The sequence below is a fragment of the Arachis duranensis genome, chromosome 4 (genome assembly GCF_000817695.3).
Source record: "Arachis duranensis cultivar V14167 chromosome 4, aradu.V14167.gnm2.J7QH, whole genome shotgun sequence".
In the NCBI taxonomy this organism is placed as follows: domain Eukaryota; kingdom Viridiplantae; phylum Streptophyta; class Magnoliopsida; order Fabales; family Fabaceae; genus Arachis; species Arachis duranensis.
Genome location: NC_029775.3, coordinates 20,429,616 through 20,445,990, shown reverse-complemented (window position 1 = coordinate 20,445,990; position 16,375 = coordinate 20,429,616). Strand labels below are relative to the sequence as shown.

At 30.4% G+C, this 16,375-nt stretch overlaps 1 long non-coding RNA gene across 2 annotated transcripts; it reads right to left on the bottom strand.

The window, feature by feature from the left end:
- Positions 1-1,228: 1,228 nt before the first annotated feature.
- Positions 1,229-6,033, bottom strand: LOC107483709 (uncharacterized). Of its 2 annotated transcripts, XR_008008417.1 has the most exons (9): positions 5,854-6,033; positions 5,624-5,696; positions 4,872-4,919; positions 4,411-4,747; positions 3,791-3,882; positions 3,491-3,578; positions 2,445-2,589; positions 2,272-2,331; positions 1,229-1,451 (listed from the first exon to the last, which is right to left on the bottom strand). It is a non-coding gene; the product is annotated as an uncharacterized LOC107483709 (long non-coding RNA). The 2 variants fall into 2 exon arrangements; XR_008008416.1 differs by having other exon boundaries at positions 5,624-6,033.
- Positions 6,034-16,375: the final 10,342 nt, after the last annotated feature.

The following is a 16,375-nucleotide window of genomic DNA, read 5'->3' as shown; positions in this document are numbered from 1 at the left end:
AGATCCTTGAACCCCAATCCCCGTATCCTATTTGGTCGACATAAAGTGTCATACTTTATCCATTGCATCTTTCTTTTCCCTGCTTTTGTTCCCACCAAAAGAGTGTCAACAAACTTTGAATCTCATTCACAAAAGTCTCAGGAAGCTTGAAACACCCAAATGTATAAATTGAAATTGCCGAGCCAATTGATTTAATTAAAACTTTTCGACCACTAGCTGATAGCAAAGTTCTCTTCCATTGCTGCAGTTTTTTGCTAATCTTTTCCTTGAGAAATTTGAATGTTGATTTTTTTTTATTTCTGGACAGTGGTTGGCAGCCCCAGATATTTGTTTTGAGCACCAACATTGGGGACCGGAAGAATATTTATAAACTCGTCTCTATTATGCTGTGGTGTATTTCGACTGAAGAACACAACCGATTTGCTCAGTTTAGTCTCTTGACCACTAATAAATCCATATAACTGCAATATCTGCATAATACTCTGGCATGACTGAGGATTAGCTTTACTGAATATGATAGAGTCATTAGCAGAGAATAAATGGCAAATGGTAGGGTAGTTACTGTTTAATTTATGGCCAGTCACTACAAAAAAACAAGGTTAAAACGGCGGTTATTTTTGGTAATTACGACGGTTAGAACCACCATTATTACCGAAAATGGCGCCTCCAAGAAACGCCGTTATTCTGGGCGCCATTCTGGTTATTACGGCGGTTTTTAAAAAACCGCCACAATTACCAGAGGTTAATACGGCGATTTTTTGAGGGTTAAAATGGCGGTTTGTAACCGCCATTATTTCCGTATAAAATGGCGGTTTTTGAATTGTTTAAAATGGCGGTTATAACCGCCGTTTTTACCAGGATATTGTGGCATCATTTCCATTTAAAATGGCAGTTTTTAACCGTCATTTTTACCATTATAACCGCCATTTTTACCAGGTTATAATGGCATATTTTGGGTTTAAAATGGCAGTTTCTAACCGCCATTTTTACCCAGTTATAATGTCATCATTTTCGTTTAAAATGACAATTTTTAACCGCCGTTTTTACTAGCGTATAATGGCATCGTTTTCATTTAAAATAAGGGGGTTTCTAACTGCCGTTTGTATCTAATTATGATGACAATTTTATGCTTTTTAAAATAAGATCGAAACCACCAATTTAAAGTGATATTTTCGAAACTCACTTAAAAATCTCGTAATAACCAAAAGGCATAGCCATAAATCAAACATCATAACATGATTTTTTATTCATACATGATCCAAAAGTCATAATCCAAAAATAAAGTATCAAAGTAACATTTTTTAATAATACGTCTTAACATATAATCCTTAATATACTCCTTAATATACGTCTAAACATATCAAACAAGGTCATGCTTCCTTGTTGCTTGCTCCAGAAAATCTACTTCCTAACTCTTTTGGTGATGGAATCTCAATCTCCTGATCCAATCTCTACAACAAAAATATAATTATTATGAGCACAAAAAATACAAGAAAAAGGCATATATTAATAATAAGTGGATATTTATGAATTTGAATTCATCTAAAAAAATTCACATATAAGAGCAAATTAAATATGAGAAAGATTTCAAACACTCATCATACACATTAAATTAAAAAAAAATCATATGCTAATTAATTCTGATCTCTGAAGAAAATTCATATACTTCATCACTGTGAGATAACCTTCTCATTCATTAATTAACAATTAAATAAGCAAACTAACTCATCATCCATGCATGCAAATTGCTCCCTATATTTTCATGCCCCACAAACATCAATATTGCTGAGAATTTTTTGTTACTGAGCACAAGCTAATGCAGAAATCATGGTTTTAAATTGAAGTTACACCTATTATTGTTGTAATATTTTTATTAAGTCGTGCATATAGATTAAAAGCCGTTTCAAGCAAATAATTTAATTTTGTTAATAGGCGCTACTGCTATATGTAACCTACTAACATTAGTTGATCTCACAGGAACACCAAAATAATAGTTGAAAATATAATAATTAATAAGTATATATAAAATGTGAATTATAACTAAGAAGCATAATACAAATCAAATAGAGTTTGGTTTAGGTTTGAAGAAGGCAGAGTATAAGTGTAAACAAAGTTAAACGTGAATGATTGATATTGATTCAATTGTGTATTGCCTAAGTTAAACTATTGGATTGTGATATTATCATGCTTGTTTTGACAGAAAATTCTATGCCTTAAGAAAGATAGACACAAGAGAATACTAATCCATTATTGCCTACTTTTGAAGTGTACCTGAGATAAGGCTATAAACAGTATTAGCATGGGAATTCCAATTTCAACTCAGCTCCCAACCTAACACAAATAGTTCAGATTCAGAATAATATACTAAACTATATTAGTGATGAGAAAATAATTGTGAATTTCACTATTAATAATGCAGTAAGTGGGGCTGGTGTTATATGTACCACAAGGAATCCTCTGTCAAATAGTCCAAAACCAACTAATGCATTGAGAAACCTGAAGATCATGGAGCTTGACTCCAGCAGCAACGGAAACCAATAGCTTGTTCTTTTGTGAGAAGCGGGTTTAATTTCAAGACCACATCCTTGACTGCAGCAACACAAGGAGAAAATGGAGTGAAAATGCAGTAATACTTTCATTTATCATTTCAACACAAGCTGCTAATTGAATTCATGCCTCTTCCACCAGCTAAGTAATAATGAAAAAAAAAAAGTGAGAAGCCCCAATCTCTTTTATAATACTTTCATTTATTATTTCTTTTATAATAATAAAAAAAATCTGAAACAAGTCATCATATGAGATACATATAGTATTTACTAAGTACTAGTATTGAACAAATTCATATCGTGAACTTGAAATCTCTTTCAAGTATAGCAAATGCGCTGAACATCAAGATGGTAAACTGTAAATGCAAGCTAAGGCTTAATTATTAGCTTGGTTAATTAGATTATTAATAACTTCTAATATATAATCCATTAGTAAATAATCTAGAGATATTATTTAACTTAGTATTTTTATATTGTACAAACTAGGGTGCTTGACTATTTAATGGGGCTAATTAAATGTACTACTAATAATAATGTAGCATTTAGCTTTAGTATCTTCTTAAATCTTAAGTAGTCATGTACCTTTCTTTGATCTAAATTTTATATAATATGTTTCATCTACGAACAACTTAAACAATTAACAAAGACGCCATAAAACAAGTGCCACCAATCACATAGCCCTTCTTTTTTAATAGCAAAATTTAATCAGTGAACTTTAATTTAATACTGAGACATGTAGCGTTTATTTTTATATTTTTCCATATATAATAGAATAAGATTTTATACATGCGATATTTTGGCACTTTCTTAGAAGCACCAACTACTACTGCTCTGTATCATGATGCATATGAATCTAGTTTTAATCACTCAGAATCATCATAATATAAATTAGATGAGCATAGAATATGACTGATTCCATGGGAAATAGAATAGAATAAACATACCTTGGGTATGGCATCAGGTTAGATTTTGTTAAGAGCACTGCAATACCCTCTTACCATGATCAAAATCCCCTTTAATTTCCTGTTTTGGCTACATGATTTAAGACATATTATAAATTGGAAATATCAGTACAGAACTACAAAGTAATAATCTACATAAACTGATTCTCTCATGTGCCAATTGCTTAACGAAGACGTATAAATAATTGTAAAAGTAAAAGATAAATATAAATAATTGTAAAGTAATTGAATATTTACGAAAAATAGAAAATTATTAGTATTTTTCCATGCTATCATACATACCATTTACAGATGCCTCAGAAAGAAACTCAGAATTCAAGCTTGATAATGCTGTAAGAACTAATGGATGGGTACTGAGAACAGATCCGGGAATCCTGAAACGAACAAAAATTTAAAGAGAAATAGTAAAGCCAATGGAAAAAGAAACACAGAAACCAAGATAATAAAGTTGTAATATTCAAATTAAATGCATATCTCCCCCATATTCTTCATTAACTTTATAAACCCTTCCTGAAATTATACAGCATTTGTGGAATGCATCTATGCTTTCCATCAGTTTCACTTGACAAGTCTGTTTCCTATAAGTTGAGATACTCATTCCATTCAACATTCTTTTGTTTAAAAGCCAATTGTCAATTATATATTTGTGATTTTAAAAAACCCAAATATATACATATAGTTGAGAACACTATAGATCGCCCAAAAAAAATTAACTAAATGCTTGACAGTAAAGCACACTCATCTGACAAGCTTCCTCCAATATGCTACACAATTCAGATGATTCATTTATACAAAACAGTTCTTGAATAATTAATCTTGATCAGAATAATATATTAATACATTCAATAAAAACAACTTAGCCGAACACTCCAATATGCAAAGAGGTAGAAAAAAATTAGTACCCATGCTTTAGGCGAAGCCACAAAGCAAACGCTTCAAGAACCTGAATGATAACCAAGAAAAAAATACTATCCGACAAGGCAGCAACTTTGAAAATTATAACAACTTGTCACTTAGTAACTCAAACTTTAGGCATTTGTCTCATTAATAAAATGAAGAGATGACACATAATCACACATATCATACTATGACCTATGGCAAAACTGTTAGTAACTCCAAGAATCCTGGTATATATTCCGGATGAGAATCCATCTCGTCCCTAAGCCATTTCACTATACCACCATCTCCCCAATCTTCAGCAGGCACATGCACAGCCAATGCAGCCACAGCAATGCTAATCTACACATTAAAAATATTTGAAGAATACATTTGGTTACCCTAAACTTCCATTTAAATATATTCAAATGATAATAAAAATAACTGTACGAAAAGATAGAACGGTGCAAAGGACTTCTAGATGAACCTGAGTTCTGACTTTTGGATGATCCTTGTGGAACTTTTTTAGCAAGTTCTGTGTTCAAAACAACAATGAAAATAAAGCCTTAGCAAATTCATTATTTATTGTACATACTAACGCATCTGAATTGTCATAGCTGACAGACATCAAAAGATCAAATTATAATAGTGTCCTTATGTACCGATTTTGTATAATGTATTATATTATCTTTTATGTACTTTATTAGCTATGTAGAATTGATTTTCCATAAGATCCAATTACATTCTTGCAATTATATTAGTACATGCATATAGAAAGCAAATCAGGCAAGTGTTTCAACTTTCAATTACTAAATCAAAGATCAAAACATAACATTAGATCTCCTACTTCAGCAAACAAAAATGCTCAGAAGCAATTATCCGCCTAATTTTATATTGAACAGATTTTCTATAATCACAAAATTTAATATTTTCAAAATATTTTTAAGCTAATAAGGCATTCTGGTTAGATTTTTGAGTGAAAAAATCTAAGAGCAATTATAGAAGATCTAACTAGAATTGTGATGATCCTATGCCTTCAGTAATACTGATATTATATATCTAAGAGCAATTATACAGAGAGGTTAATCTAACATTAGAAAATTTTATCAAAAGCCTAGAAATCAAGAAAATTAGATTCTTAATTTGACAGTAAGCAAAAGCAAACAACAATTGATATTAAATTAGGAATTTAAAAACCCTAACTTTCAGAAAAAAAAAGTGAACAGAAGAAAGGAAGACCTAATGTGGCGCTGGCGGATCAGAACCTGGCGTGGTGGATTGACTTGGCCATGCTGGGATTGAAGACAAGAGTCTGGAGGTGGCGCTCGAGGAAGTTCTCGATGGTGAGAGCAAGGACGTAATCACAAAAGTGAAGAGATTTGTTGAAGCTCGCTAAAGCAGCAACAATGTTGCTTGCGGCGGCGAGGTGATAAACGAAGCAGCAAAGAAGATAAGTGGCGATGGCTAACCTTTAGATCGAAGCCAGAACAAGATCGTAGAAGCTCATTGAAGGCAGCGGCGAGGAGATGAACGATGGCGGTGAACGGTGAGGAGATTCTAGTCGGAGGAGAACGCGGCTGAGGAGATCCTTGGTGGAGAGAGTTGTCGCTGGAGCAGATCGCGCCGGAGTAGATCCTTACAGAAACAGTGTATGCAGTAGCCCGTTATTTCTTCAATTAGGGTTGGAATCAGATAGTGTGTGGGTATTTTAAAATCATGGCCCCAGATAAGGGCGGTTTTAAACTGCCATAATCATTGAAAACCGCCATTTTGCACAAACTCATTACGGCAATAACAGATTATGCCATTATATCCGAATATTATGGCAGATTTATAAAACCGCCATTTTATTAATGCTATTTTAAACCTTTTTTTTGTAGTGAGTTAGTCCATTATTCTGTTCTCCTCTGTGGAGCAGATAGGATAACCCCTCCGCACAAAGAATAATAGGTATGGGAAAAGAGGGTCTCCTTGTTTGAGCCCTCTAGTATGTCAAAAAAACCTCTAGGTTGACCATCCACAGTAACAGAATATGAAACAGTAGACACACACTCTTTGAGCCAATTAATCTACCGATCACAAAATCCAAGCTGTTGCATAATCCTCCATAAAATACTCCACTCTAACCTGTCGTATGCCTTACTCATGTCTAATTTCAAAGCCATGTCCCAATTCCCAAATTTCTTATTCTTCAAAAAATGTATAAATTATATCAAGTATTTAAAAATAGTTTTTTATTTTAATAAATAATAATATATACTATATCTAAATTTATTTTAAGAATATATGTTAAAAATAAGACTGGACACACTGACACATGATGATATTTAGGTGTATCCAAGTATGTTCGGAGAAGAATTTTTTATTTTTTATTAAGACACGGTTGGACACAACAGACACGCGTATCGAATGAGTGTCGATGAGTGTCGTGTCGAAAATGTGTCCGACACGCAGATACGACAACTTTGCGAATTGTCCATGGTTCATATGAACAAACTAACCATAAGGACCAAAACTAATTTTTTAAAAATTTTACTAGATAAAAACAAAAAGAGAATTTTATAGAAACCAATATCATAAATATATATTTTATAGGAGAATTTAATTTTGATGCACTGTCAGTGTAAAATAGTTTTACACGTGTATTTAATTACGTAACGCCAAATCAATAAAAATAACTACTTTTTACATTAATCGCACGTGATTGCATAACTAGGTAAAATATTTTACGTTGTCAATACATTAAAATTAGAGAAAGTATGAGGAGATAATGATATTAGTGTACAATATATATAATAGATTTAAAAAGAAAAGAAAATTAAAAATTAAATAACAGATTCTTAATTAATTATTTAATTTCAAAATTTAAAATTTAAAAATTTAGGATTAGCATTTAAATATACGGTTACTTTCAATTTCACCATAATCTCTCAACATCCATTCCATCCCCAAAATTCGCCGCTGTCCCCCAGGTCTCGGAGACCATGCCGACGCTGCCGCATCCACCCCTCGACGCCGCTGCGGGATTCCTGCCAACCGAAACCGCGCCTTTTTTTCTGTAGAAGAGTCCGATACTTCCAGAGCCCCTTCCGTACTTTCCCATGGCCGCTGCACCTCCAATTCTACCTAGAGTAAGCATCATCGTCAAAAGGATATCGAGCTTCTTCTTTTTCATCGTTCTTGAGGTGTTAGTATTCATGTTGATGATGATGATTCATGATTACGTTGATGTTGCCCCTTCATGATTTCATATTCCAATTCTTTCATTCTCATCCCCAGTTATCACAATAGGAAAAAAAGGTTGCATCAACACCGTTTGAGTTCTTCTTGTGGGTGTGCTTCTTGTGTCCCATTCAGTTATTGGGTTTGTTAGCTTGCTAACAGCAGAGTGTTGGCATTTTGTGATGTGCTCCAATGTAAATTTTTCTCTTTCTTCTCTTTGAATAAAACTGAAGAAGGATTGAAGCTGAAAATAAAAATGGAGTTTCAGAAAGCTGTTAAGGCTAGACTTCTCTATGCCACCCTCGGACACATTAATATTAACTAGAATGTGACCCGCGCTATGCGCAGGACGGTACATTAATAATAGTATATAATAAATATTAAAAATTATTATGTTTTGTAGAATTAAATTAAATATGTATAAACTAAAAATAAATTTAAATGGTATTTTATTTAAAAGAAATGGTAGTACAAAGTATTTGGATGTTGGAATTGATTTTTCCATTTGGTTTAATTGATGGAATTGGTCTTCTTATGTGGCACTCCTCCTCTTTTTTTTATTGGTTGTTGTTAGAGTTGTTGCTTTCTTCTTTCTGTCATAGGTTGTTGTGAAGGCATGTTCCATATGAATTGGTGAGTTGTGTGCACTTTCTTTTATGTTGTTTGCTTCCTCTTTGCATGTATGGTCTTCTTTCGAAGATGTGTCTTGAATTTGTATCGTTTTTTTCTCCTCAACCGCTTGATAGGTATGTGATCTTCGTCTGATGATATTAATGTTGGCGAAGTTGGTTTCTATAATAAATGAATAATATAAATTAGAAATAAAAATGATGTTTTAAATAAGGGATTTTTTTAGTATTACCTGTTTTATTTGTTGTAATGGGTGTTGCTGTTCAGTGTTTTTAGTTGGAACAAATGTCTTGGTAACAGTGTATTGTTGAGAACCTTCTTTGAGATTAAACTCATTTAGTTTGACTTCAAAAATAAGTGTGAGGTTGCACAAGTTTTTCAATTGGGGTGGTGCTTCAAAATCGTTACTTTTTTGGAGTGTGATTAGATTTGAAGCAGTTGTGCCCAACAATTTTTTTGATTTGCCATCAAATAATACAAAAATTGCTGTAGCACTTTGATCTGAAACCTTTAATTGAATTCTGAACTTAAAATAAGTATTGGGTTAGTAACTAATAATTTGCTAAATGGGATTATGAAAAGTATATAAAGTTACCTTATGGTTGGATATTGTGGTGTTTGATTACATGTGCCACAGATGTAGTTGTCTCCTTTTTTATATGCTTTTTTATGACACTTTTCACATTCAACATCGTTCCATCCAAATTTGTCATCAATTCCGTTTATAGTTGCTAAAATTGTGAAGATCTTTTCCTATTCTAATATTCTATTTATGTTATCATTAGGTATATGGTATTTGAGTAAGAATGAATGTATAATGCATGTTGTGAGGTTTTTTTGTTATACCTAATCATCAGATTCTCATTGCATAGCCATTAGATCTTGAATAGTTATTCGATTTCTAATCATTCTACTCTGAAGATTTGTGTTGGCATTGTCTTGGCTTGGTATCTCCATTACTTCTTCATGTTGATCAATCTTGTTTAGGAATTTTTTTTATATTTGTTAAATTGAATAATTAAATAAATGAATTAATTTTTAAGAGACTTATTAGTTATGAAATACCCATAAGTCAGCTGTGCGAATTCTTCAGTTTCTGGATTGATATAGATTTTTGTACTTGAAGTTGTGCTAACCGAATAATCACCTAAAATATTATCATATAATAGGTTATATAAAATAAGATTGTGTTGTATTATGTCAATTAATGTATTATATAAAATATAATTCTTTGAACTAAAAAAAATAATAAATTAAATTTTTTTGAAAAAGATCATACCTTTGTATTCACTAACCAATGTTGATGTGAGTGCAACTATTTTTTGGCCCTTGATTTGTGTTGTAATTTTTTTATTTATCTGACTTGAGAGATTTCTCCACAACGTGACTTTCAACACGATGTTCCTAAAATTAATAGTATTTTGTTAATAACTATATATCTAAATGAAAAATGAATTGATTGTATCTTTTTTTACTCTTTGAGTATCAATTCCATTTTTCGTATTTTTGTGGGTTTTCCTTTAACATCTACTTGTTCTTCTTCTCCTATTGCATGCAGTTTTCCAATGACATCTACAATAAACAGAACAAAAATGTGTTGAATTTATTTTAAAAAATTATTTTTAATAAGAATAATTGAAATAGTATAAAATAAAATTACCTGTTAAAATTTGTCTTTGACCCACTCTATCAGACAATGTCTCAAGTGATGCAAATTTAAAATAGTGTTGGGGAATGTTCAAAACTGGATCTTTGATTTCTTTCACAATAGTTGTTATTAAAAATTTGCTTTCATTGTACCCTTAATTGGTCTATACAAATCATTTGCATCTTTTATTTTTAAATTTTTGATAGTATATACTTTTCCTTCTTCTAACAAATGTTTGAATTTGTTCATCATATTTTTCTTCACAATTACATGAAGAGGTGTTCCCTGCAGTGTTAGTAAATCATTGTTAACAATTAGTTAAAAAAATTATTGCATTTATTTTTTTAAATTATTAGAAAAGGAACAATGATTATCAAATTGAGAGAAGTTTAACTTTAACGATATTAAAATACAATTATATATAAAGTATTATAAAATAATATTAAAAGTATAAAAAACAAAAATAATTAAAGCATTTTTTTAAATTCAATTTAAAAACAGAATAAATTTGTTTATTTTGTACCTTTTCATCTAATATAATTATTTCTAAGTAAAGAGACTCCTCTTCATTTTTGGGTGTTAATGTTTCTCATAGACGAACCACGCGAACTTTAATAAACTAATTGTCTGTATGTTTGGTTATATTGTCCAATGAATGATGCTCCATTGAGTAAGTTTGAGATGTTGTATAGTTTGAAAAGAATTTTCTTATGGTAAATTTGATGTTATTTTAAAAAATAGTGATTAGAGACTTATATAAGTAGTTCAAATAGTATATAATTTAAATATTTGTAACGTAAAATTTATTATGATTAATAATATTATTATGACATTTATTATATGGATATTTATTACATTTAATGATTGAGTTTATAGAAATTAATAAATTAATTATTGGTGTTATAAAGTTATTATATTGTTTATAACGGTAAGATATAATAAATATAAGAATATATATTTAATATCTTTATAGGTTACAAACTTAATTTCAAAATTTATAATTTAAAAAGACTTGGTTGAAGAATATTTGTATATTATATGAATTTAATCAAAAACTTCTAGATTTATATGGACTTAATAGAAAACTTTTAGGCTATTTGCAAATGTTTAAGTTTTAGGAAGTTTTAGAATACTTCACCTATATGAATGAAATACACCCGATATTTGGTGTGATTATATGATACTCTTTTTGTATTGTAGAGATCCAAAGTTGAGACCTATGTTCACTGAAATAATGACAGTAGTAAAGTAATATGCAATAATAATGATATAAATTTTTAATGAGTTAATTTACATAAATTAATAAATTAATTATTAGTATTATAAATTTATTGTATTATTTATTACGGTAAAATATAATAAATATAGGAATATGATTTTAATATCTTTATAGGTTACAAATTTAATTTAAAAAATTTTAATTTAAAAAGACTTGATTAAAAAATATTTGTATATTATATGGATTTAATTAAAAATTTTTAGACTAATATTAATAAAAAAATATTAGTTTTTAACGTTTCTCTTTGAACAATTAATATATACTGACGTACCGAAAACGGCAAAAAGTTTATTAGCAGTAATTCAAAATTAATATTCTAATTACTTAATTAAATGACTTCATAAAATTTTGCAGTTAGAATAGAAGCCAATGCATTTTCTTTCTGCCCATTTTTTCTTATCCCACTTTTAAAGCAACTTATTAATTAATAATAGTATTTTTATCTTTAATCATGAATAATACCAATTATTCCTAATAAAATACATAAATTAGCAAGTTGAATTAGATAATATTATATTATTAAATATGATCGGTCCTTGGTGGATCAAATTGAATGCCGATGTCTTAATACTAAAGATGACCAAGCATTCCACCTAATATGATATTGTCACATTTAAATATATATTTCTATAGCCGTTAGTGAAGTAATATACAATAATAATGATATAAATTTATTTACTAATTAATAAATTATTATAAGCTTTAAAATGTAACTTTAACCTATTTAAATTGTTATATGTGATTAAGAATATTACATAAATTTTATAGACCAATTTTAAGTGGTTTAAATTATGATTTATAAATGATATGATTAAAAATTTTGTAAAAGAAAAAAAAATAAAAAAATGTAGCATAATATATAAATAAATTTAGAAGTATACAAAACTAAGAGAAAAAAATATCCTTAAATTCAATCCATGGTTATATGTGCAATGTCTAAAAAGAAGTATTGAGATTTAATTTTCGGACCAGTTAGAACATTGTAGAGGTCGACCTTATTCCGAAGCGTGTTATACCTGTAGATACAACCATTTTTACAAAAAGTATGTATGAGAAATTGAGAGGTGCCAAAAAGAAGAGAGTTTCGAGAAGCATGAGAAGAGTAAAATTTGATTCGAGGAAAACACAATGGCTCATACCGGAAGAGCATGGAGGAAATAGGATCTTGGTAGGAGAGGTGCCAAGAAGAAGAGGGTTTCGAGAAGCATGAGAAGAGTAAGGAGTTTTCAGGCGAGAAGCATGAGAAAAGTAATGAACTCTTTGGTTTTCTGAAGTTTTTTTGGGGTAAATGTTAATTTGTGTTTTTGTTGTTTTTTATTCTGTTTTTTAGTTTTTTTTAATTTGAAAATAGAAATTGATTTGGCAAGATTTGAGTGGTTGAAATTTGGCAAGATTTGATTGGTTGTTTCTAAAATTTTGCCACGTAAGCAATATTGCTGACATGGCGTTAGTAGAATAAGAGGAATAACTTAGAAGTAATGTGGTGCATGCTTATGTATCTACTTTTATATATTAAGAATAGATTCAATAGCCTGTTTAGGATGGTCATTTTAATAGGTACATGAATGATTATTTTAATTTTTATGTGAATGGTTATTTTGATTGAATTGGGTTTAGTTATATAATTAAAATATATTGGATGTTCAATTTACTAGATATGCGGATGATTATTTTTATTCTTAAGTGGATGGTTATTTTGTTCGATTTGTTTTAAATATACAAGTAAAAATTGTTGGATGGTCATTACACTAGGTAGCTGGATGATTATTTTCAATGAGAGAGAGAGAGTGGCGCCAGTAAATAAGGTGGTTGGTGAAACGGCGACGACTTGATGAACCAGGAGGCGACAATGATATCTGATGAGCAGGAGAATGACGGAGTGAAGGAAGATGGTTGAGGAATAGATGGTGACAGAAATTTTGGAGAAGAAGATGTTGAGTTAGTAAATTAGGGTATAGAAAATGGTTAAAATTTTAGAATAACTGGATAAAATTTTTAGTTTGAGTAATTTAAGTGATTTTTTATCGTTATTGGGCCAAATTTTTAGCCTATTGTATATATTGTAAAGATTTACCATCATTTTTCTAGAGGAGCTCTTAAAAGTAAACTCTTTTACAGAAATTAAAAAAAACTAATGAAAGAGACAAACAAAAATCTTTTAAATTTTATTCCACGAAATTTTTTTTACAGAAATAAAAAAGATATTTTACGAGTAACAAAAACTTAATTAAGCCTACAATAACTGAATATGAATTGAACATAACCGCATACTTTAGCTTTCTATCTTCAACATTCAAGACTAAGAAGCCTAGTATGGGTGCGGTTTTGAGGAGTGAAACCAGAACCACTATGTTTCCATTTTCCACCACCAATAACAATCTTCTTCTATATATGTATTTGCCTAATCTTTTGCCATTTTGTTACATATTCATCATCATCAAAAGAAACAGAAGTAGCTGGTTACGAGTAACTTAAGAAACAAAACTCAGTAGTAATAAAATAATAATAGTATAATACTGTATGAATAACTTCTTTTTGACAACTATGTAAGAAACATGTACAAAATTAAGAAAGAGGTGTATGATTGAGAATACAAATACATGGTACATATGTCCTTCTCTTGGGTTTGTAATAGGGTGCTTTCTACTTGCTGTGGGGAAGAACCAATTATGAAAAGAAGTGTTTTGACTTTAGTAGGTTGAGTTTGACTCGTGCTTGTTAGACTGACTAATGTGGATGTTAATACATTTAATTTTAATATTGTGTAAATAATTTTATACGTAAACCAATTATAATGTTATATTAGTAAAAAATAATTTTTTTACATTATTTATATAAATAGTAATTTAAAAGAAAAAGATATGATTTGATGATTGTGTTTTATATTGTTAATTGTATCAAAATTAAAAGTTATAAATTTTTACAAATTTTGAACATGACTCATTAATTAATTAAAACTCCACTGAAATAATAGAGCCCATCATAGCTTCGTGGATCTAATTACTTACACTCCAAAAAAGATAAAAAAGAAAACATGGCCACTCTAATATTGTTTTTTGGTTTTTGTTTGTCTCTGGTCAATAGGTTGGTCCATGCATAATTCAAAATTTAAATTTTTGACATTTATTTAAATAATTAATGAGTTAATCTATAGACCAACTCAATTTAATTATGACCACTCTAGTATAAGAACAAAAAAAATATGAACAACCATACAGCCCAACAAAAATTGTTGCATTTTCATAATTCCATTAGTCTAATTCAACAAGATTAATGTTGGTCCTTTTTTTATTGTGGTGTCAAACTCATAGCGAAGGATAGCTGAATATGAATGATTGTTTGAGTAAGATCCCGAAAAGGGTTATTAGTTTATTACAGAGATAAATGAGACTCAATGGCCTATTTCCTTATTGTTTAGGAGATAAAATATGCGGTATTCAGCATGAATGGGTCTAGAGCTCTAGGACTAGACAAATTAGGAGGGATTTTCTTTTAGAAGCAATTGGGAAATGGTTTAAGGAGAGGTAGTGCCAGTGGTTAATAGATTCTTCAAGAAAGGATTTTTACTTAAGGAAGTGAGTGAAACATACGTAGTTTGATAATAATACCATTATAATATAAGAATAGTGGCAAGATTAGTTAAGTTAATTATTAAGAAGAGTGTGTTATTTTTTTGAAAAATAAAAAATATTTTTTGTATAAATATTACTCTTATATCATTAATTGGAACAAGCAATAATACAACAATTCTGTTAAAAAAATAATAGAGAATTTAAACAATGTGAATAATAAGATGTAGATTTAGTTTAATACATATAAAAAATAAAAAAATACTCTATAAATTACTTAAATAAAAAAATTCACTTAATTATTCTATAAAAATAACAAGTCCAAATCTTAATTTACCAAAACATTTCACTCCAATATCCTCTTTTTTTTCAACCGGCTGCCACCCCCACCTTTATCAATAATCATCCCATTTCACCGTTGCTGTTTGGCTTGCCACACGTTGCCACCGACATCGCTCACCCCTAGTAAAAATAACCATCCACTTAAGAATAAAAATAATCATCCGCATATCTAATGAATTGAACATCCAACATATTTTAATTATATATAACTAAACCCAATCCAATCAAAACAATCATCCACATAAAAATTAAAATAACCATCCGCATACCTACTAAAATGACCATCCTAAACTAGCCATTTTCATGAAAGTGATGATCATAATTCATCAAGAACATAGAATGATGATGCCAAGTAACTCTAAAATGTGATCATCACCTTCTAATAATAATAAAGAATTAATGGGGAAACGTTTGAGATACGAAGAGAATGCAGGGTTTCAAAAGTTTAAAGGCGTTGTTCTTCAGCAAAACGGCCATTGAGGAGTACAAATATACGTAAACCACCAGAGAATATGGTTGGAAATATTCAAGACAGAAAGAGAAGCCACCATGGCTTACAACAGCACCGCCATCAAGCTAAGAAGCGGCAATGATCATAATGGGTCTTCACGATCGACGGCGGGAGACAGCGGGAAGGAGAATGCACGGGGCTGCTGTAGAGCGATCTGACGTTGCTACGGAGTGCAAGCGGGATGAGGAGATGCTTTGACAGCGTCAGCAGGAGACTAGGCGGCGTCGGAACGGACGGCGGGGAAGTGCCAGCGGGGGTGCAGCGGCGCGAGGTGAGGATCGGAGAACGATGACGGTGAGTTTTGGATGTGGAGGTTATGGTGAGATTAAGAATAACCGTATATAGTGTGAATGTATTTAAATGCAAATCCTAATTTTAAAATTTTTTAAATTTTAAAATTTGAAATTTTAAATAATTTTTTTATTTTAATTTTACCTTTTATTTTTAATCCATTGTTTACATAGTTCATAATTATTATTGTTTTCCCATACTTTCTCATAATACAACTCTACAGAATTTATTTTCACATGCAATTTCACTCTTCATATACAAACTCTATCATGGTATCTAGAATTTTGGTTCAAGATTCATTGCTACTTTAATCTCTTTTTCATCCACCACCTCTTCTTCCTCTACCAACTTATCAATTCCCACCATTGACAAACTCAATGAAGATACACATCGCACATGATAGCAAGGCTCTCCATGTAATCAATGTAAATAGATTAGGTAATCATCTTGATGCAACCAAAATTCCAGCTCAATTTGATAGTGATGCTGCATGTCTTGT